Source organism: Thunnus albacares, chromosome 23 (genome assembly GCF_914725855.1).
Source record: "Thunnus albacares chromosome 23, fThuAlb1.1, whole genome shotgun sequence".
Taxonomy (NCBI): domain Eukaryota; kingdom Metazoa; phylum Chordata; class Actinopteri; order Scombriformes; family Scombridae; genus Thunnus; species Thunnus albacares.
Window position 1 is genome coordinate 25,565,660 of NC_058128.1, and position 21,381 is coordinate 25,587,040.

The window sequence follows — 21,381 nt, forward strand, 5'->3', positions numbered from 1 at the left end:
AACTGTCTTTCTTAACACAATGCCTGATCTGTGTACCACATTTATGTGTTTAATGATGTAAGACTGAAATATAGCCCAGCTTGCACATTAACCCTTCCATGTTAATCTCAGACAAGAGTGTGCCTTCATCAGGGAAATGCCTTAATTTGATCATTGATGTGTTTCCCCTCATTGAATGTAACTATTGATACTTCGTTCTTATGCAAATAAAAACTCTGATGACGATGCACTTGGCATCAATTCCTCGGTGGTCGCTGACTGTCACTTTGTAGGTTTCGGTCCTTTTGCGCAAAAGCTTAATAAATATACAAAGACAAATTGTTCTTTGTTGGTCTCCTTTATTCGGTCAACTTCCACCACAAACTTGGTGACGAGGATGGGATGTGACGACTGATCTGGGCTCTGTTGGAACAACAGAAAAGTGCACTGAATATAACATTCCCCTGAGGGGAGAGACTCTGTTCCTTCAGTGGAGCCCAGCCAGCGATCGCCAAGGCAAGAACCAAAATGTGCGCAACCAAAAAAGACGGTGAGAAAAATTTAAATTTTTAAAAGGGAAACATTTGAAATCAATCAAATACATTAGTAGAGTTAGTAGTAAAGTGCACTTAAGTTAAAAGCCTCTCCTTCTGTGCCGGCAGTGCAGTGAAGCAGGGAGGTCCGGGGCTAGCAACTCTCACCCGGACTGTGTGGTGTTTAACTTGGCTTCCAAGTGCAGAAGCACTTAGGGGGTAGACAGATGTGTCTTAGTTCACTAACAAGGAAAAAGATGGGATCTTTGCAAAGTAAACAACGTAGATGCCCGGAGCTGGAACCAAAAGATCCAAGTAAATTGCCACCATTATGCCATTATATGAAAGAAAGATATCCTGGCAGTTGTAAGCAGTTTGATGTGTGGGTGGAACTGGGATTCCCAGAACAAGGCAGTTTGAGTGACGAACAATTAGCACAGCTGAAGGGGAAACTAGAGAAAAAAGAAGAGAGTGATTGTGAGAAGTATGAAGCGCTTTCAAAGAAACAGAAAAGGGGATTTACACCCTTTAAGGCAGATTGGAAGGCGTATGCAACATGGAAGGAAGAATGTCAGAGAAGAGAAAGATGGCAATTAAAAAGGCAGGTCCCGAAACACCGGGCGTGGCAAAAGACGCGGCCCCTCGGATCAAGAAGAATGTTTCAACTGCGGAGAAAAAGGACACTGGGTGAAGGAATGCCCACATCCCAGGGGAGAAGGGAGGGCAGCTGAGGAAAAGATGGATGAAGCAGGATGATGAGGTAATGCATACACACACTAAACCATGAGATAAAGACACAAATACATCACCAGAAACACTCAAAAACAAAAGATTCCTACAACTGACATATTTGTATATACAATGTATCATGATGAAAGTTATAGAAAATTTCCCACATTAACCTTATCTGTTAGCAGACATGATGTGACATTTTTGGTAGACTCAGGAGCTACTACATCAGTTTTGACTGCGTCAGCTTTACCTATTGCTCCAAAACTCAGTGGTAGAACCTGTTTAACTGTTGGCGCTAGTGGACAGGTATGTAGGGACAGTTATTCAGCCCCTATCCCGTGCGAACTGGACGATCAGGTGACAAAACATTCATTTATTGTTTCAAAGAACTGTCCAGTCAATGTTGGGCAGGGATTTGATGTGTTGAACACAAATGGTATAGCCAATATAGCCAATTAGAACTGCTCTATGTCTATGAATGGCAACTATTGTATAACTCACTCACACATACTTCAGAAGAGTTGATGTCATTTGCGCATACACACAGCACGCAAGCAGGGAGTTACATGACACCACAAGGACTCCACTGCACAGCACATGTCAGTGAAGGAAAGGACACAGACTTTGAGAAAGATTGGTGTGTAGATGTTGAAAAGCCAAAGAGGTTGAGTTTAACATACATTTACTGGACAAAGTCAGATGCTGTTGTTTCTGTTACTCTCTCTGCTGCCCAAGACCGAATCTTTCAGAAAATAACTCCTTCCATGCGGGATTTCCAGACAACAACCCCATACATCTTACTGGCGAAGCCTGCATCATGGAGGGGGCAGGATCTGGGTCCATGGCCCCAGGGCAAATACGGATGTTCAGATTTCTGCAGAACAATGGATCCTAGGACAGAGTACAGTGAAACCGGTGATGTATATCACACAGCAGTCACATCTATAGTGCAAGTTAGAAGAACAGTAGAACTGTTAGAGAACAAACCACGTGGTTCATCTGTGTACACAGCCATGACAACTGAAAGCATGCCTGCTGAATTAACACAGGTGCTGGATTGTCTCTGGAGAAAACATAAGTACGATGTTGGACTTATGACAGATGCGACACCTTTGGCAATTCATCCAAAATCAGACTACAGGCCTTGTCTGAAACAAAATCCTTTAAAACAAGAAGCCATAAATGGCATCACACCAGTTTTTTAATCTTTACTCAAAGCAGGCATAATTGTCCCATGTAACGATTCACCAGTACGTACTCCAATATTCCCCGTTAAGAAAATTAGGGATGAGGATCAACCAACAGAATGGCATTTTGTACAAGATCTGCAAGCAGTAAATGCTGCAGTTCACCTGTGCGTGCCTGAAGTTTCCAATCCACATACCATTCTGTCTCTCATCCCACCAGATGCAACTCAGATGCATTTTTCTCCGTACCCATCCATCCTGAAAGCCAATATTGGTTTGCATTCAACTTTCAGGTGCGTAGCTACACCTAGACCAGATGTGCACAAGGGTACTCGGAAAGTCCAACGGATTGTCATCAGCAGCTGAGCCTAAATTTGTAAAATTTTGAATTTCCATAAGGTTCCATCTTATTGGCTTATGTAGACGACCTTATGGTGGCCAGCCCCTCAGAGGACGCATGTAAAACAGACACAGTTGCACTGCTAACATTTCTGGCTAACAGCGGTCACAAAGCCAGCTTGTCTAAATTGCAATTTGCCCAGACAAAGGTAACATACCTGGGACATGTGATCACCACAGAGGGCAAATCCCTCTCTCCCAAACGAATTGCAGCAATCCAAAACGTTCCTAGACCAGTAACATAGAAACAAGTGTCGAGTTTCCTAGGAATGACGTCATATTGCAGACAGTGGATCCCTAACTATTCAGAACGAGAGGCACCCCTCTCAGCTACAGTCCATGGCAAAAAATTGACAGCTCATGGCAAAATTACATGGACCCCAGAAGCAGAAATTGCCAAATTCAAATAAGCCATTTGTGCAGTTTATTGATCAAAAGGGTGGATATGCCACTTCTGTCCTCTGCCAAAAACATGGAGATAAACTCAGACCTGTTGCTTATTTTTCTACAAAACTGGATCCAGTAGCAGCAGGTCTGCCTCTCTGCCTTAGAGCTGTAGCTCTGCAGAGAAGGTAGTGATAGCCTCTGTAGCAGGGAAGGCAGAGATCTAGTAGGCTATTCTGAGCTCATACTTATGGTACCGCATGCTGTAGCTCACATTCTGCACACACAAAAGACATTGCATTTGTCTGCGCAGCGCTGGTTGAGATATCACACCACATTGTTAGAAATGCCTAATGTTACTGTCAAATGCTGTTCCACACAAAATCCTGCTTCTCTTCTCCCAACACAGGAAGATGGCAATGACACAGAAAACTTTCATGACTGTGTGCAGATTCTGGAGGAGGAGTGTTCAGCAAGGTTTGATCTGTCAGATACACCTCTCCCAAACGCTGACCTTGAGTTGTTTGTGGATGGCTCGGTATCGAGAGACAAAACAGGCGTCAATCAAACAGGTTTTGCTGCTGTCACTGTACATGCAATTGTAGCATCGGGCAAATTACCATCTCATTTTTCAGCACAAGCTGCAGAGCTAGTAGCACTCACTGAAGCATGCAAACATGCTGAGGGCAAAACAGTGAACATCTACACAGACTCCCATTTGGGGTGGTTCATGACTTTGGTGTCCTTTGGCGACACAAAGGTTTCCTCACTTCCTCTGGAAAACCTGTAGCTAATCACCACCTTGTTTCTGATCTTTTGGATGCTATGTTGCCAGCAAAAGTATCTTTGATAAAATGTTATGCTCACACTAACAACTCTGACCCTGTCTCTGTTGGAAACGCTTCTGCAGATGCAGCCGCAAGGGCTGCTGTTGTGGAAGGTGATATGTTTCACATCCTCTTTTCCTCCTCGCAGCCTGACATGTGCTGATCTCCCCACCATCCAACAACTGGCTACCGCCGCAGAGAAGGCCCCATGGTCAAAAGCTGGAGCCACATTTTCTAACAAAATTTGGTTCGGGCCTGATTCAAACCATATTTGCCATGTGCAGTCTTTCCATTCTATGCTAAACTAGCACATGGGAAGGACCACGTAGGCAAAGATACAGCCATAAATGCGAACTGGTATACCACAGGGTTTTCAACTTTTGCCTCTGATTACTGTAAAGGGTGCGTCACATGTCCAGCGCCACAACACTGCGAGAGCTCCTAAGGTTATGCAGCACGGTCTTCCTCCTCCTCAAGGCCCTTTTGAATACTGGATGATTGATTTCATAGAACTCTCACCATGTGAAGGAAAGAAATATTGTTTGGTGTTGATGGATATGTTCAGCAAATGGGTTGAAGTCTTCCCTTCTTCCAAACAGGATGCAGGTGCAGTGGCCAAGGTTCTCCTCAGGGATATCATCCCACGGTGGGGAATTCCCACTAAACTCAGCAGTGACAATGGTCCAGTTTTCATACATCAAGCTATGAAAGAAATGTCTGAATGACTTTAAATATCATTGACTTTAAATATCATTGCTCCTACCATCCACAGAGCGGCGGTGCTGTTGAAAGAGAGAATAGCACCATAGAAGCAAAACTCAGCAAATGTTGTGAGGAAACTGGTTTGACGTGGATAAAAGCACTTCCTCTTGTGTTTTCCACATGCGCACGTGAATCAGAAACAAACATGGTTTGAGTCCATCGGAGGTAGTTTATGGGAAGCCTCAAAATACAGGGCTTAGACCAGGGACCACTTCTTTAGACTTTAAACTGTATGATGACAACATAATGACTTACTGTATAAGTCTCTTAGCCTCCCTTTCAGCTCTCCACTCTCAGGTGAAAGCCGTACTGCCCACGCCAGCTGACATGCCACAACATAGCTTCAAGCCTGGTGACTGGATGGTGATCAAAGACTTCAGGAGAAAACACTGGAAGCAGCGGCAGTGCCAAGGTCTGTTCCAAGTCCTCCTCATCACCCAGACCACTGTAAAGGTTGCTGGTAAAGTCCCTTGGATCCACGGCAGCCACTGCAAGTGCGTCTCAGAACCCCACGACGACTTCCAACCAACTGTTGGAACAGGTGGAAAGTAGCGTGCCAAGCTACCAACGAACGCGTCACGCATAGATAAGTGTGGTAGGAGGTTAACTCGCGCGTCAAAGATGGCACCATCACAAGGACATCCATGGCATCCATTCAGATACCCAAGTTTTTGTGGCCTGTGCGGTACAACTTGTTTCCTTCTTACCCTAACCATACTAATTGCTATACAGGTGGTAGAAGAAAGCAGGTGTAACCGTGTTGATGTTGCTATCCATACATGGTGACGTGAATTGTCTAATGTTATGGAAGAATCCGCGTATGAAAACATAGACTAACTTTTGATATCACTGACTTTTTTGGATTTTTTGCTATTGCTCAGAGATGCCTATGTCTTAACTTGTTAAGGGATGTTTTCCCTTATGGGACTGATGATGTGGTATCTTAACGACTTGATATCGCTGATGTTGAAAGGTTGAAATATAGCCCAGCTTGCACATTAACCTTTTCATGTTAATCTGAGACATGGCCCAGCTTGCACATTAACCCTTTCATGTTAATCTGAGACAAGAGTGTACCTTCATTAGGGAACTGCCTTAATTTAATCATTGATGTGTTTCCCCTCATTGAATGTAACTATTGACTCTTTGTTCTTATGCATATAAAAACTCTGATGATGATGCACTCTGCATCGATTCCTCCGTGGTCGCTGACTGTCACTTTGTAGGTGTCGGTCCTTTTGCGCAAAAGCTTAATAAATATACAATACAACAATTGTTCTTTGTTGGTCTCCTTTATTCGGTCAACTTCCACCACAGAAGTCATCATCACCATAAACCATTCAACACCTTAAAATCTCTGCTGGTACACCCTATAGACAAACAGAGAGGAAGACTGGTGGTGTATAACACTACATCTGTGAAACAGCAAGGAGCCTGGACAAAACTGAATAAACACCAGAAACAGAAAACATCAGCTGTCTGTGAACACCAGACCAAAACCATTCACAGCATCTACTGGGAAGAGGTCAAAGGTCATCATCCAGTCAGTGGATGACTGGAGAAAGATCAAGGACACCTACATCTGATGACAGATACCATCACTGACCAGAGACAGGAGTTACATCCCACACAATGAACCTAAATTTATTTATTTAATTATTGGGTCCATGTATAGTGTTAAACATAAATGTTACCATTTGATGTATTGTACCAGAGTTAGCTTATAGCTAATTTTCTAAATTCTTTTTTTTAAATTTGAGAATAATCTAAAATTCTCAAGTACCCTACAGTGATGGAAATGCATTGGTTTTTTGTCCAGAGTTTTTAGAGTTTGTTTGTATAAGGACTCAAGAGGTCTTATAGCTGTTTCTCCAGCCTGCCCCCAACATGTGATGCAATAAGACATATGGGAAAGAATCATGGCATGCATAAATATCTTGGCTGCATCCAAAGAGAGACAGTTTCTAATATGTCTAAGATTTGCTAAGTTGTACTTTATGGTTTTAACTGTTTAACATGTTTCTTGAAGTTCAAACTTGCTTCTTCCCCAGAGTTTTTTGTGCTTTCTTATCTCGCAGGAAACCCTGGGTTGCAGGCCGAGCCTTCACGGTCCTTCACAGTCCTGTTGGCATCCTTCCCTGGCTGTTGCTGCTGCTGTTGCTGCTTTTATTGTTATTGTTATGATTGTTGTTATTCTGTTCTATTTTTGCATGTGTGTACACAACAATGTCATCTGCATATATTTGCAGTTCTACATAATGACACTGTTGAGGGAGATAATTAATATATAGGCTAAGTAATTGGGAACCTAACACTGACCCTGGTGAAACACCCATTGTGCTCTTAATGTTACTGGATAGTGTGTCACAAACTTCAACACATTGTATCCTATTAGATAAATAGGAAGACGTCCATGTCAGTGCTATAGATGAGAAGTTAAATTTAGACAGTTTTGATATTAAAACATCATGATGATGCACTTTAAATCCTGACTGAAAATCCTCCAATATAATATTGTTATGTAGAAAGTCACACAACTGATTGGTGACTGCTTTCTTAAGGATCTCAGAGAGGAAGGGAAGGTTAGATATAGGTCTATAGTTGGCTAAAACACCTGAATCAAGAATAGGCTTTTTAAGAAGAGGTTTAATTACAGCTACATTAAAGGACTGTGGTACATAGCCTTTTATTAAAGACAGAATGATTCTATCTAGTAAAGAAACTCTAACTAAGGGTAATACTTCCTTAAGCAGCCTAGTTGGGATGGGGTCTAAGAGACAGGTTGATGGTCTAAGAGACAGGTTGATGAATTTTGTCTGTAATACTTAGAATTTTACCACTAAAGAAGCTAATGAAGTTGTTAATTCTGAGAGATATAGGAATATATGGATCAGTAGAGTTATGGTTCTTTGTCAGTATGTTTTCATCCTGGCCAACGTAGGTTGTCATCCTGGCCGATGTGCTGAAAAGGAACCTAGAGCTGTTTTTATTCTCCTCTATTAATGATGAGTCGGCTCTGGCATTACAGAGGGCCTTCCTATATGTTTTAAGACTAAGCGAGATTCTTCCAGTTTGGTGAAATGCCATATCCTTTCAAGTTTTCACAATGTTTGCTTTAACATGTGGGTTTGGGAATCATACAATCGAACTAACTTCTTTTTTTATTATCTTCATTTTTAAAGGGGTGATGGAATCAAGTGTCATTTGCAGTGAGCCTGCGGCACTATCAAAAAGATGATCAATTTGGGAGAGTTAAAGTTTGCATAAGAGTCCTCTGCGATAAATATGCGATTCCATCAGCATTGAATTCAATGCTGATGGAATCACTTCCTTAAATTGAGCTACAGCACTATCAGATAGACATCTGGTGAAGATATTTTTTTATCTAATGTAGTCCAGTAATAGGAATTCAAAAGTTATTATAAGTAATATTCTGATGAAGCAGAATTTCTTGGAAAGACTATTAAATGTTCAATTTCAATGCCATATGTCGAGGGTGTGGTTCAAACAATGAGTAGGTTTATTTACGCTCAGAAAGAAGCCAATTGAGTCTAATAATGAAATAAACGCAGTGCTAAGGCTATCATTATCAACGTCCACATGAATATTAAAGTTACTTGCTATAATAACTATCTATTCTAACGACTAAACTTCACAAAAACTCCGGCCAGGAGGACAGTACATTACAACAAATAGAATTGGCTGTAAAGTTTTCCAGATTGGGTGTGAAAGACTAAGAACAAGGCTATAAAATGGGTTATAATTAGGTTTAGGGCTGGGATTGATTGATAGGCTTGAGTTGAAAATGGATGCAACTACACCTCCTCCTCCTGTTAGTATTAATATGACTGGGGGGAGTGGTTTCATTTAGGCTAACATATTTTTCATGACACAGCCAGATTTCAGTAAGACAAAATAAAATATGATAATCTGATATTAGATTGTTTATTAATACAACTTTAGATGACTGACATCTAATGTTTAAGAGTCCACATTTAATTTTCATATTTTATTGTACTATTGCAGTGGTGGTGTTAATTTTCATTAGATTTTTATGTATAGCTACTCTTCTGTTTACTTTAGATTTAATTGATTTAGTTGTTGGGGGGCAGACACAGTTTCCATGGGGTTTTGGGTGGGTAACTGCTCTAATGGAAGTGAAGAGAAGCATGTAGGACTGCAGCTCTGGCTCCTGGTCTCAACTCTGGGTTGTCATGCTTTTGGTCCATATTTCTAGATATGAGAGTAGCTCCATCCAAAGTGGGATGTATGCTGTCTTTCCTAATCAGGCCAGGTCTGAAATGAAAAATCCAAATAGAAAATTAAAAGAGATCAAATTAAAAAGATTATTCTCTTACTACACTACTAGGAATAATCCGGCCATAATTAAACTTAAAAAGAGAAAGGAAGTTGATAAAGCAGATTTAAAATGTGAAATGATCATTTGAAAATGTGAAGTGACAATGGAAAAAGTGAAATTTAAAATGCAAAAGTATAGGCAAATATCTAAAGCAAAAACTTGGTCACCAAGAGGTTAAGTAGGGGAGACTAACCTGCCCAACGTGCTGGTTGTCACAGAGTCACAGATTCACAAGACTGCGTTTGTAGTTTTATTAGTGTGATGAAAGCATCCAGAAGGCATATGTTAAAGATCAACTATGAACAGCGGTCAGCAAAAGTAAGGCCTCCCCTCTTTTACCCCCTCTCTATCTATTCACAAAAAATAACAGGTGAACAGGTGATATGCTGATTGCAACCGCTACCAACACCACGTGAGCCAAATTACTGTACGTGACCAAAAAAGGAGTTCAACAACAACACGACTATACCTGGCTACAAAAAGCTTAAATTGAAATGCTCAAACTGAAAGCTTAAATTGTAAAGATGAAGTTGAAAACAGCAATGGAAATAAGAGAAGGAAAACATCAAATATGAAACTTAAAATGGGAAATTGAAAAGCTTAATTGGAAATACTTTAAAAGCTTAAATAGAAAAAAAATATTTTATTTATTTATTTATTTACATTTGCACTTAACCATTTGACATTTTAAATTTTATCATCTCCACTCTCCATTTTAAATTTCATCTTTTCCATTTTCCATTTGGCATTTTCCATTTGACACTTTTCAAGCTGTATGTAAATGAGGAGGCATGGCCAAAAGGCTGGTGGGAGGGTCTGAAATAGCTGAGGCACAGAGGCACCTTATGGACAGCAGGGGGAGCTGACTGTGCCCAAACTGGAAGAGGAATCACACCGTGCTCTGGCGTCCACATTTGTGTTGAAATTTTAGGTTGTTAACAGCACCAGTTAGTTTGATTAATTGTTCTAAGCCTCCTGGAGCTTTACAAAAGACTCTCTCTTCAGCATGACAGCTAACCCTTAGCATACTTGACAGGTTCTGTCAGAAAGAGCCGCAAGCGTCATAGCAACAGCCTTGACAACGATACATTGATTGACATAAATACAGACAAATCAGTGTTGAATTCAGACGTGTGGTGCATTGTTTATGTTTTTATATTGAGTTAGGTAATACTGAGTGGGACAGCACATGATAAATGTCTATGTAAGTGCTGAAAATAAATATAATAATTATTCGTATTATAGTATTATAATTATTATTTTAATTGTGGTGAAAACTGGGACAATTTGGTAGTGAATGTTGAAAGCCGGGACATTTTAGAGTTTTACAGATATTTGTTTGGGACTCGGGACACCCAGCTCGAAACCGGGACAATCCCAGACAAAACAGGGCATCTGTTCACTGTAGGTACAGTACCTCAGTACTGGTACAGTACTTCATTGACTATTGTCAGAACACTAATAAAGGGGGACTGATTAGTTGAAATTTGAATAAGATGGTGTCTAAACACAAAAAACATTATTGTGATCAAATGATAACTAACTATATAACCAAATATACATTAACTGTGTGTCTTTGTTGTGCATCATAACCTAGAAGAGGTGTCCATAGTCTTTACACCATACAGAGATGGCCGACCTGCAGCCAAAAAGAGGACAGCACCTCAGTGGTTAACCAAAGCATCATGCACCTCCACATACACACACAAGTTTTTCTGTATGAGTAGCAGAAAGGACTGCCAAGTGCCCTCATCATCTTATAAAGAGGAGCTCACAGCTGCTGGAATGGGGGAGCGCAAAATAGTATTCCCAGGTAAGTTTAATAAGCCACTTTTAAGTATCCAACATGTTCAGAGATTTGATTAAAGTTTTGGTTTTGTGTCTTTCAGCATTGTTGAAGTTTTAAGCATTGATTTATTACTCAACATGTTGTTGTTGGAATAAAGCCACCAGGAAAGTCCATCAGGAAATCTTTAGTTAAATAGCAAATATAATTCACTGCTCATAACCTTCCTACCTCTTTCTGTTAATAATTTTTGCAGTGCTGGGGATTTCTCCGTGCAGGTGGTCCACCACTGTCCCAAACTCCCGGAGCATGGCACTAATGGTTTTGGCATTCTCCATTCACATAAATGAAACAGTTAGCATAGCTTAAACGTTTTGCTATTAACTACCAAATCTATCAAATGGACCCTACTTTGTTAGAAAGCTTGATAATCCACTAACTAACAAACTAGGTTAGACCACCAAAATCTGTGTTTTTATTTAACTATACCTCCCGGAGTATGGCTCTAATTGTTTTAGCATCTTTCATTCACTTACATGAAATGGTTAGCATTAGCTTTGCTATACTACACTTTAGAGCTACTTATCCACTCCATGATTAATACAGATTAATGGGGTGGTGTACCCCAGTCTCCTAGTTAGCTGCACACAGTATCTTTCAAACCATGTCAGGCTAATTTGAATTCACAGGATCATAAGTGTTGTGAAGTCAGTGTCAAGTAGTGAGTGGAACAGGTGGACCCAAATGCAGGACATGGCAGGCAGGCAGGCAGGATCAGATGCAGAATATTTAATGATAAACATGAAACACTGAGACACAGGAACAGGGACCATTAACCATAACCGCAGACAACTCAACAAAGACTGAACTGAAAACTGGACTACAAATACATAAGGTCTGATTACAGCTGAACACAGGTGAGTGAAACAGGCATGGAAAACTCAAGACAGACTCATCAGCCAGACATTTCTCCATTCTCTGTTAAAGAGCGTGTGTTGTTTCTAACTTCGGGGCTAACCCCCTTCAATAGATGAGTATTTTCTTTGTCTTGAGGAGCCGCAGCACTTTTTAAACTGACAAACTGTAGTCTGTATTGTACATTTACTGCCAGATTGACAACTTACTGCTAAACTTTTCCTCTGCTCCGCACGTGTTTACGTCATGTTTCAGCCACTCGCTCTCTGTGCTTGCGCAACTACAGATGCACATTTACACACACATACACACACGCACTGCCTTATTCCTTAACAGAGTTACACGACTCTTCTACCTTTCACATAGATGTCCTTTGAAGAACGAAGAGAGGGAGGATGACTAAAAAAAATCCACATGGTGTTGTTGTGCTCACACAGTGTACGAGTGAAAATCATTAGTAGCCTGTTGATATTAATGATCGTCTCAAATTTTAGCAGCAGTGCTCATAATTTTGCAGTGGCGGTGCACCGCTGCTGAATGAATATAGGGGAAACACTGGTGTAAACATGGGCCATGTTTCTTGACAGTGACTGATCTTACAGGTTAACAGCATTGTCTAAGAGCAATTCTTTGAAAATTCTTTAATTTCTAAAAGATTTTCCCAAAACAGTACTTAGCGAGACAGTGCACCAAGCATGTCACTCTTAACATCTCTGTGGTTCTAAAAGAATTATGAATTATCTTTTCATGACAACAGTTTTCTGCAAGTTGCACCATATATATTACAAATACATAAAACAATACAGAGAAATTACACAAACAGCATTTCATAATATTGGAAGAATCACATTGATTAATAACTGATTAATTCAGGACTTTTTGGTATTCACGTGTATTTAACATACACAGCTACAATCTGAGGTGTTGTAGATATGCATAGTGTCTCAAATTGACGTTCCTCTGAGAAGCAACTTAAGACTTTAGCAGCATTTGATTAGGACTTGACATCTAGGACATAATCATGAATTTTCATATAACATAACACAATATAGATAACTTGGCACCTCCCAACCCCCCATATAATAATAATTAGATTTACAATAAAAGTAAAATGTATGTTCTGTAGCAGAAGGGGCTAAAGCCAACTCTAAAAATGTAAGAACTAACAGTAACCTTATAATATATATGTGGTTACCCTAGAAAACTAAGGATCATTTATGGCATGTGACACCTTTTAGATCATGATCCAGTAACTGGTCTTTCATATTTGTCTGTTTTTTCCTTTCAAATATCATTTTTAGAATGGAAAGCTGCAAAGGATCCAGAAAGGGCAGCTGGGATCTACAGAAGACATTTACTGAAACATTCAAGAGCATGAAAGCTGTAATGGACATGCAAGCCCTGAGGAGAAAGAGCGTGTGGTTGTGGTTTTCTACAAGAAAAATAACATCAACCAGGCCAGTCCATTTTCTGTGTTTGAAAGGCTATTACTTGTACTATCTCATACTATGTAATACTTTGCTGTATATTTTGGAGGGCGTATTCAAAAACATTCTGAGAGTTCTCTATGATAACCCTGAACCTAAAAACTCAACACAAGAAGTCTCGACTCAGGAGAAATTTAGAAAATGTCTCATAGGAATTCTAAGCAAGGAATGGGCAATATCTTTAATTTATCTCAGTGAGGAGTAATTGTTCACCCTGTTGCCACAAAGTCACTGACAACGGACATGTGGGATTGTTACTTCCTAAGATCCTTAAGTAACTTGAGCCTGTGGTCCTGCTCTACCACAATGCAGTACTACATCATGTTATTAGTTCTGAGATTCTTAAAAAAGGGCCAAATCAGTGCATCTAATACACAAAAAAACCTGTGTTAATGCCAGTGGTAAAGTGAAGTGAAAGGGGGCGGAGGTTACTACTTTATTACAGGGGTCAGTAAGTGGCCTCTTCAAATACAAATGACCTATAATGTTTCAAAGTTATTCATTCCAAAAAATTAAATGCAGCTGATTTCTCCTCTTTAAGAGGGTGTCATGTACCCACACAGATCACCATTTCCCTGTGTCCAACATACTATTTGGGAACAGCCTCTAACCCTCATCAGAGCCAGAGCAAGTGCCCTCCACCTGTCCATTTTTTAATGCAGATGTTTATTCACTAGGTAAGGTAACTAGCTACTAACTAGTTAACTATTTAAAAAATTAAATGTACAGATCGGTGAGTTTACTTAACAGCAAAATAACAATTAGGCTAAGGATGGGTGATTTGCCTAGCAACAGTAAAAAAAAAAAAAGACGCTGCAAGCTGCTCTTGTTTTACATTGTAGGCTTCAACAAAAAAGGCTGTGTGGTGCCGTTGTCCCGTTTTGCAACTTGCAAAAAGTGCTCCATTTGATTGGGGCCTTAAACTGGGTACGAAACTTAATGACTATATTACATCTATAATGTACAGTAATAAATACTACATAGTCCATTTGTTTTGTGCCTGTTTTGACAAAAGGTCTTGAAAAAGTCTCTTTTTGCGTAGGGCTATATTCTTCTTCTCCTCATTCTCCTCTTGCTATTGCTGTTATATCCTATTGCATATACTATACTGAAGCTCCAAAGAATCCAACTCTGAAGACATTTTGAACACACATTTCCTTTGCCTATTCTAGTATTGGCTATAGAGAAATCTCCTTCCTCTTGTTTTCATTTCCTAATTTTTCTAATTCATCTTCTTCTTCCACAACATCTCAATTTGCCCATCCCTATCCCATTGCTGTGCAGCAACTAGAACTCCAGTTGTTATTGTGGAAAAATTTACATTTGCAGTGACAAGCTTGTGCAGATCATTTAATAGTTTTTCCAAAGTAAATGGTTTTATTGCTAATCCGACAAAAAATTATAAGACTATATGTTTGATTTAATTTCTACATGTTAAACTATGTTTTACCGATAGTTGGATATGGATCATCATTTTCAGGTAATCACTCGAAGGATTCGTCAGATCAAGCAGCTGAAAAAAGGCCTTAAAGACAGGGGAGTTATGCAACTCCTCAAGGACAGACCAGAGACTGTTTCCATTTTTTTCCCCCGTTCCGCGAGCTTGGTGGGCATACTCGAGGTACAATGTCCACAAGCTACATTATTAATCCTATCCTATTCTTTACAATGTTTGGTAGTATCACCTAAGATATAGTCAGTGAGTTATTTCAGAGTTTACATGCCATCCATTCTGATATTTTTGTGTCTATCTTTGTATTTATGCAGATGATTCTTGAAAGAATCATTTTGCTTTCAAATGATTCCTCTGACCGTGAGCAGGAGTGCAACATGGAAAAGCAGTGCTCCGCTCTCGCATTTTTCCGGCAGTATGTGGAAAATGGTGAGTTTCATAACATGTCATGTAAGAAGTAGGCCTGCTTCCATACTGGTTCACATGACCCTGAATGTTCCTATTTAAAAATGTAAAGTGACATGTTTTATGCCATGCCATGTTTTAACACAGATTGCCATCTATCCATCCAAATAGTTTTGGTGTGATTTGCAGAGGTTAAATCAATCTGTCATAAATATGTTTTCCATCAGCTCAATACAGTGTTTGCCACTGTATTGAGGCGGCTGTGGCTCTGGAGGAATAGCGGGTCGTTCACCAATCGAAAGATTGGTGGTTTGATTCCTGGCTGCTCCAGTCCGCATGTTGAAGCGTCCTTGGGCAAGATACTGAACCCCAATTTGCTCCCTGTGAATGTGTATGTGAGTGATTAGATTCTACTGATGTGCAGGCTGGCACCTTGTATGGCTGCCCCTGCCATCTGCATATGAATGTGTGTGAATAAGTGAATGTGGCTTGTAGTGTAAAAGCACTTTAAGTGGTCAGAAGACTAGAAAGGTGCTATATAAGTGTAGTCTATTTACCATTGTTTGGCAATGGTACTCAATGATTAGCAGTTTTCTTTATTGTGCTCAAAGCACAAAAAAAGACATATGAACTATTCTGAAGAATTTATAAAACTTTTCTCAAAACTGTTCACAACTGAAAGGCACTCAGAGTCCAATAGTCCACTCTATAATATGCAAATTTCCAACCGCAACCACAAAGCCTAGATTTGGTCATTTTTCCTGACACTGTTCATTGCAAGGGCCATTGGAAATTTGAAAATCCAACTAACTATTTTATAGTTTCTGGCTGTGATAAACGGTGTAACTTTGGTGATTCCTGATCCGGATCTGCTCCTAAATGTAATGGGTTCTCCCTTGACCCATGCTACACCCTTCCACCCACTTTCATGAAAATTAGCCTAGTAGTTTTTGCACAATCCTGCTGACAAACAGAGACAAGCAAATTGCACCATAACCTCGTTGGCAGAGGTCATGGGTTAGGTGCATTATCATAACTGTCAGCGTCAATACTTTTATTCATCGATTGTGGCCCTAAAATGTGGTAGTTAATGGCAAAGGTCTCTTTTTAAATTGAATTGGCTTTTCTGGAACTGATGTAAGCTATGTTTTGTGTGTGTGTAGTACTTTTCCCATGTTGTTGGTTGGCTGTAGTGTGATTAAAATAATTGAGATTTGTACAAAGTACAGACCAAATTGGATTTTAGTAAAAAACACGCTTTCTTTTAATATGTTAAAATGTTGTCTCTTTTTAAATTTTCCATAGCCAGTTCGGAGAACTTGAAAGACCTCCTCAAGTTCCTACAAATTCCTGGACATCATACAGCCTACAAGGACTTCAAACAAGCTCTTGAAGCAGCTATTTGTGCAGCCAACACTGGATTTGGGTTTATCTAGCTACTCAAGGGACAGTTGCAAGGACTGTTATTTGTCCTCTTTATGCAGCAGTGCTACATGTTCATTTTCACTCAGTACATTAACATGAACTTGGCTACATGTACAGTTACTATTACAATGTTGGCCATTAAATTGCAGGGACAGAACAAATGATTTGGTATAGTTTTTAGCAATGTGTCAGCAAGACCATTGGCTTTGACACATAGAAGAGGTGTTTCTGTTTTTGAAATTGATTGTGGTTCTTAACATTCCAGGTGCTTGTTATAGTTTCCTTTGGGTGTTACTGAGGATACTAAAAAAAATATTGTTTGCAAAGCACTGTTAATGTGTTGCTTATGTAGAGTGCTAATGATTCGCTAATGATGATGTGCTAATGATAGTTGTAACAATACATTTAGGACTGATGAGGCATAATCCAAACTCATTTATCCTGTTCTGTGCATAAGTTTAACAAGAGGTCACCAGTACAAAACTAATACCAGGAGCAGACACGGAAGTGCCAAGTGTCTGCAGGTTATTATTTCAAGCAAAGCCTGCACCAGGTAAATTCTCCTATCGGTTCCTTCTCCATAGCGCAAGCTTTGTTAATAAGTATAATCACTTGTTATAGAATCTGATTGAAAGAAAAACCTGCCAACTCTTTGACACTCCATGGCACAAGGTTAACTACACATAGTTAAAGATTGACTTTTTTTTATGATGGAAATTCAGTCATGTCTGTGAATTGGTTGCTGATGCACCTCATTGCTGCAATGTGGAATATGGTGGACTTTTTTATTGCCTTGAATGTTGTTTTAGCTCAGTTAAACTCTCCTGAGCACGTTGATATAAAAATGTTGGAGCTGGAGTCTTCCTGTAACATAAATTCACGGCATTATTGTAGAATTATTAAGCCCCATCATTCACTGTTTTTTAAATTGATCACAGTGATGAGTGATGGCTAGTCAGTTGAATACACTAAAGTGCTCCCCCACCTGATCCTCTTGCATTTATAATTCTAAAGAAAAAAAGCTCAGAAAAATCCTCACAGCTTGCTTGTGAGACTTTGATATTGAAAGTTGAGCGACGTGACTATGGTGTTTGTCTATTGTGAAACTGTGGATGTATTGTCCAGATTATTGCAAGCAGAACCAGGGTATGTCCAAGATCCAGCTAAGCCACGGTAATTCAGCCTTGCAGAGTCCAACAGGCCAGAATGGACCTTTTCTTTGACAAACTACTCTCCGGTTCTAAGTTAATCAGTCAGCAAATTGATTAATTAATTGGCCTCTCCTGTAGTATTTGTGTATTAGTTTATGCTTGTCGGTGATATTTCCACAATCTATTTTTGTCTCAGATCAATATACTATACTATAATATTGCGAGATATATTCCTGAGAGAAACATTTGGACTTCTTTTCTGTTTGGGTTCTTTCTGGCAATGATTAAGATCAAATGATAAATCATTCTCTTGATTATTATTTTTGTTTCTTTTAACATCTGGTTTAGTTTCCACTGCCTGTAAATTTAGCATCCTTTTTTTTAAAGATTTAGGTAAGCTTACATTTTATTCATGCCGTGCTTTTTTTCCTTCATTTTTGGCTCAATCTTCTGCCGCTTGTTCAGCAGTTTTATAAGAGTTTTTTTTGAGTTTTATATGATCAAAACAGTCTTCGAGCACACCACCACCTCTTTTTTACAAGTTTTATAAGATTGTTTTAAAGAGTGTTATAATATTGTATTGGACACTATATGGACATAATTCACCTGTTCCTGTTGGTAGTGGGTGCATGGAAGGTTGTGTGATGTGTACTCGCACACTTCAAGGCATCTGTGGGCAGCCATCACAACAACAGGGCCAGCTCGTTTTTAAGCGGAAGTTGTATCACCGCCATGTTATGTTTTTGTGTAGAAATTGCACACAGAAGTGTAGTCAGAAAAGAGAAGCTGGTCGTCTCTTATTTCAACAACTGCCACAATATCACTGCTTATACTGTTACGTATACCTATTTCCACTTTTATTCAAATACAAATAATTTTGCTGCCTCAACAAATTAACAGTTAGATTTTTACAAAAACAACAGAAGAAATGACTAACTCTACATAATCATAACTAAATTACAGTAATAGCAGTTAACAAAAAACCTGTGGCTGTAAATTGGCAGCCAAATGAGCTGTCATATCTTTCTAATCTTCTAATATCTTTCTAATTTCAGCAGATCTGCCAAAGTAGAAGCAAATAACATAAAGCACAACAAATGTGTACTGTTGTTGTACAGTCATGTAAAGTCTGTTCATCTTTACTGGTTAAGATAAGATTACACTTTATTGATCCCCAAGGGGAAATTCAGGTGCCACAGCAGCAATTACAGGGACTACAAGCAAAATACGATAAGAAAAATAAAACAAGGTAATTATAGATCATATAAAAATATAAAAAACTGTATGAGATAAAATAATATACAAGATTCAATATAGTGTCAGTGTGACTGAGAGAGACAAAAAGTCCTGAGTCTGGTGGTTGTCCATTGATCCAGTGGGTACAGAATCCGCTGTGTATCTAACATCCAGCTTGTGCTGTGACCCAGTGAGCACTTCTGGAAACACTGTGGCAGACTGCTGATCCAAAGCTGTGACACCAAATGGTCCTTCACTGTGATGTTCAGGTGAAACATCTCTGTCTGCAGGGAGGAGGGCAGTGCAACAGAAAAATAGTGGAGCTTATGTTAACCTCATACACTGCACTGCTTCAACAGTCTAACCCTGTATTAAATCTGGCCTATTACATTTTTAGACTAGAGTGTATTGAGTAATGTCCGTGTCCTATACAGATATGGAGTTACCCAAAACTTTCACCTGCCTTTATAATTGTGTATTCAGTGAAGTGACCTATAAACGTAATTTGATTTGATACATGATAATTCAATACTTAGAGGTTATGATGATACTCAGATGACAAAATGTGCAAGCTTTTCTAAATCAGGAGGGTTAGATATTATATTAGGATACTGAAATATGGCATAGTGGAAACAGTTAAACAGTCCCATCTATGGTTTCTTTCTCGTGTTTGACTTTAGGTGAGTAGTAACACAACACTGAACTGCAGTTTTAGCTGTGGTTGTTAAGACTTTCCACAGAAGATAGATTATGTCATGTTAATGACCCAGTGCCGCAGACCACTGTGGACTAGCAAAAGATCAGCTGAAAGCAGCCACGTCACCACGCCGGTGATGCTAGCACCAAACATTAACATATTAATGGTCAGTTCAATGAAGTAGAAAACTCCTTCATACATTAGGGACAACTACACAAATAGTCTGGCTAAAGAATAACCTGCAGCAGTCTATGCTATAAATCTTGTAATTAAATCTATAATTCCTTACAGTAGCCATATACTGGCACTGGCACAGGTTCAACAGTATGAATTTGTAGCCACTCTACAGGGCTTTTCACACTGCATATTCTTAGCCCAGGGCTATCCTAGGCCAAGTGCAGTGTGAATATTTATATTACATATAAGGCTGAAAAGTTTTTTTTTTTTAACTTCAAATATTAGGCATTAAAATTATTGAGTTGTTTTGCACTGACTCTTAGATTTCTAAAAATAGGAGTTGTCTTTTAGATTTTGTATTGGATCTGGATTTATTCACCAATTTGTATTAGTGCCTAAAATTGTCATATGGTGTGACGTGAAAGTTATTGTATATAAAATGAAAATTGTGTATGCTCTTTCTTAAGTAACTCACTTTATATTTTTTTTTATCTTAACTATCTTGAGAGCCAGCATTTCCTTGTGCAAATTCATTACATTTTGTATTATTTTTCTTAATCATTGCGCAGAGTAAGATATCTGTCCTCAGTCTTTCAGTATATTTTAGATTAATTCTTATAAACCCTGCTTGTAACTCTTGCTGATACTGTTTTTCATGTCTTCCATGGAGATTTTTAGGATTAATCACTAAAAAAGCCTTTTTATTGTCACAATTTTGAATGTCACACCAAATGATACAGTGTCACACCAAAGGATGAACCACACCACACCACACCACAATTTGTCAGTGCAAAAACGTGTATTATATGCATTTATCATTCAAACAAAAACACTTTAAGAAAAGTCACACCTAAGTGTGGAACATTGTACCACTAAACATTGTAGAGCACTTGGATATTGGACACAGGACTAGTGTGGAACCATATTTCTAGAGAGGAACACACTAATAAAGAACAGTATCACTTGTATAGCATTGTGTGGTAAGTAGTGTTTACAGTTAAGTCTCCTGAATATTAACTATTGGTAGGTATTGATCACTCATATGTCAGGTAAGTATTGATTACTGATAAGTAGATCAGAGTAACAGTAACTGCTGGTAAGTAAATCAGTCATATCAACAAGGTTGCTCAACAGTGAGGTTATTCTGCTTTCATAAACATTCATTTAAAACATTCATTTAATACAGGGCACAAGTTAATTCAAGTAAAACAGTTAAACAACAACTAAATATCACAAGTTAATGAAATCTTTCTTGCGATGTCAGCTCAAGCTTTTTGTGTTTGTGTTTGTATTTCAGGAGCATTGCAAACTGACTGCAGGCCTTGGGTTCTGATATTCCACAGACAATTTGATTGTGATGATAAAAAATGCATTCTGGTTTTTTGACCAGACAAAAGTATAAAGTTGTTGCATACAGTTCACCTGCAGCTTTTCCTCACCATATATCCCCATGATCTGTCCCACATATGGTTTGTCATCATATGTA

General features: G+C 39.1%; 2 long non-coding RNA genes across 2 annotated transcripts; both read left to right on the plus strand.

The window, feature by feature from the left end:
• The first annotated feature begins 10,712 nt into the window (after window positions 1-10,712).
• On the plus strand, window positions 10,713-14,049 carry LOC122975582. The gene is made up of 3 exons (XR_006400714.1): window positions 10,713-10,976; window positions 11,206-11,270; window positions 13,166-14,049. It is a non-coding gene; the product is annotated as an uncharacterized LOC122975582 (long non-coding RNA).
• A 136-nt stretch (window positions 14,050-14,185) lies between these two features.
• On the plus strand, window positions 14,186-19,833 carry LOC122975579. Its single transcript, XR_006400711.1, has 3 exons — window positions 14,186-14,972; window positions 15,119-15,233; window positions 16,515-19,833. It is a non-coding gene; the product is annotated as an uncharacterized LOC122975579 (long non-coding RNA).
• Window positions 19,834-21,381: the final 1,548 nt, after the last annotated feature.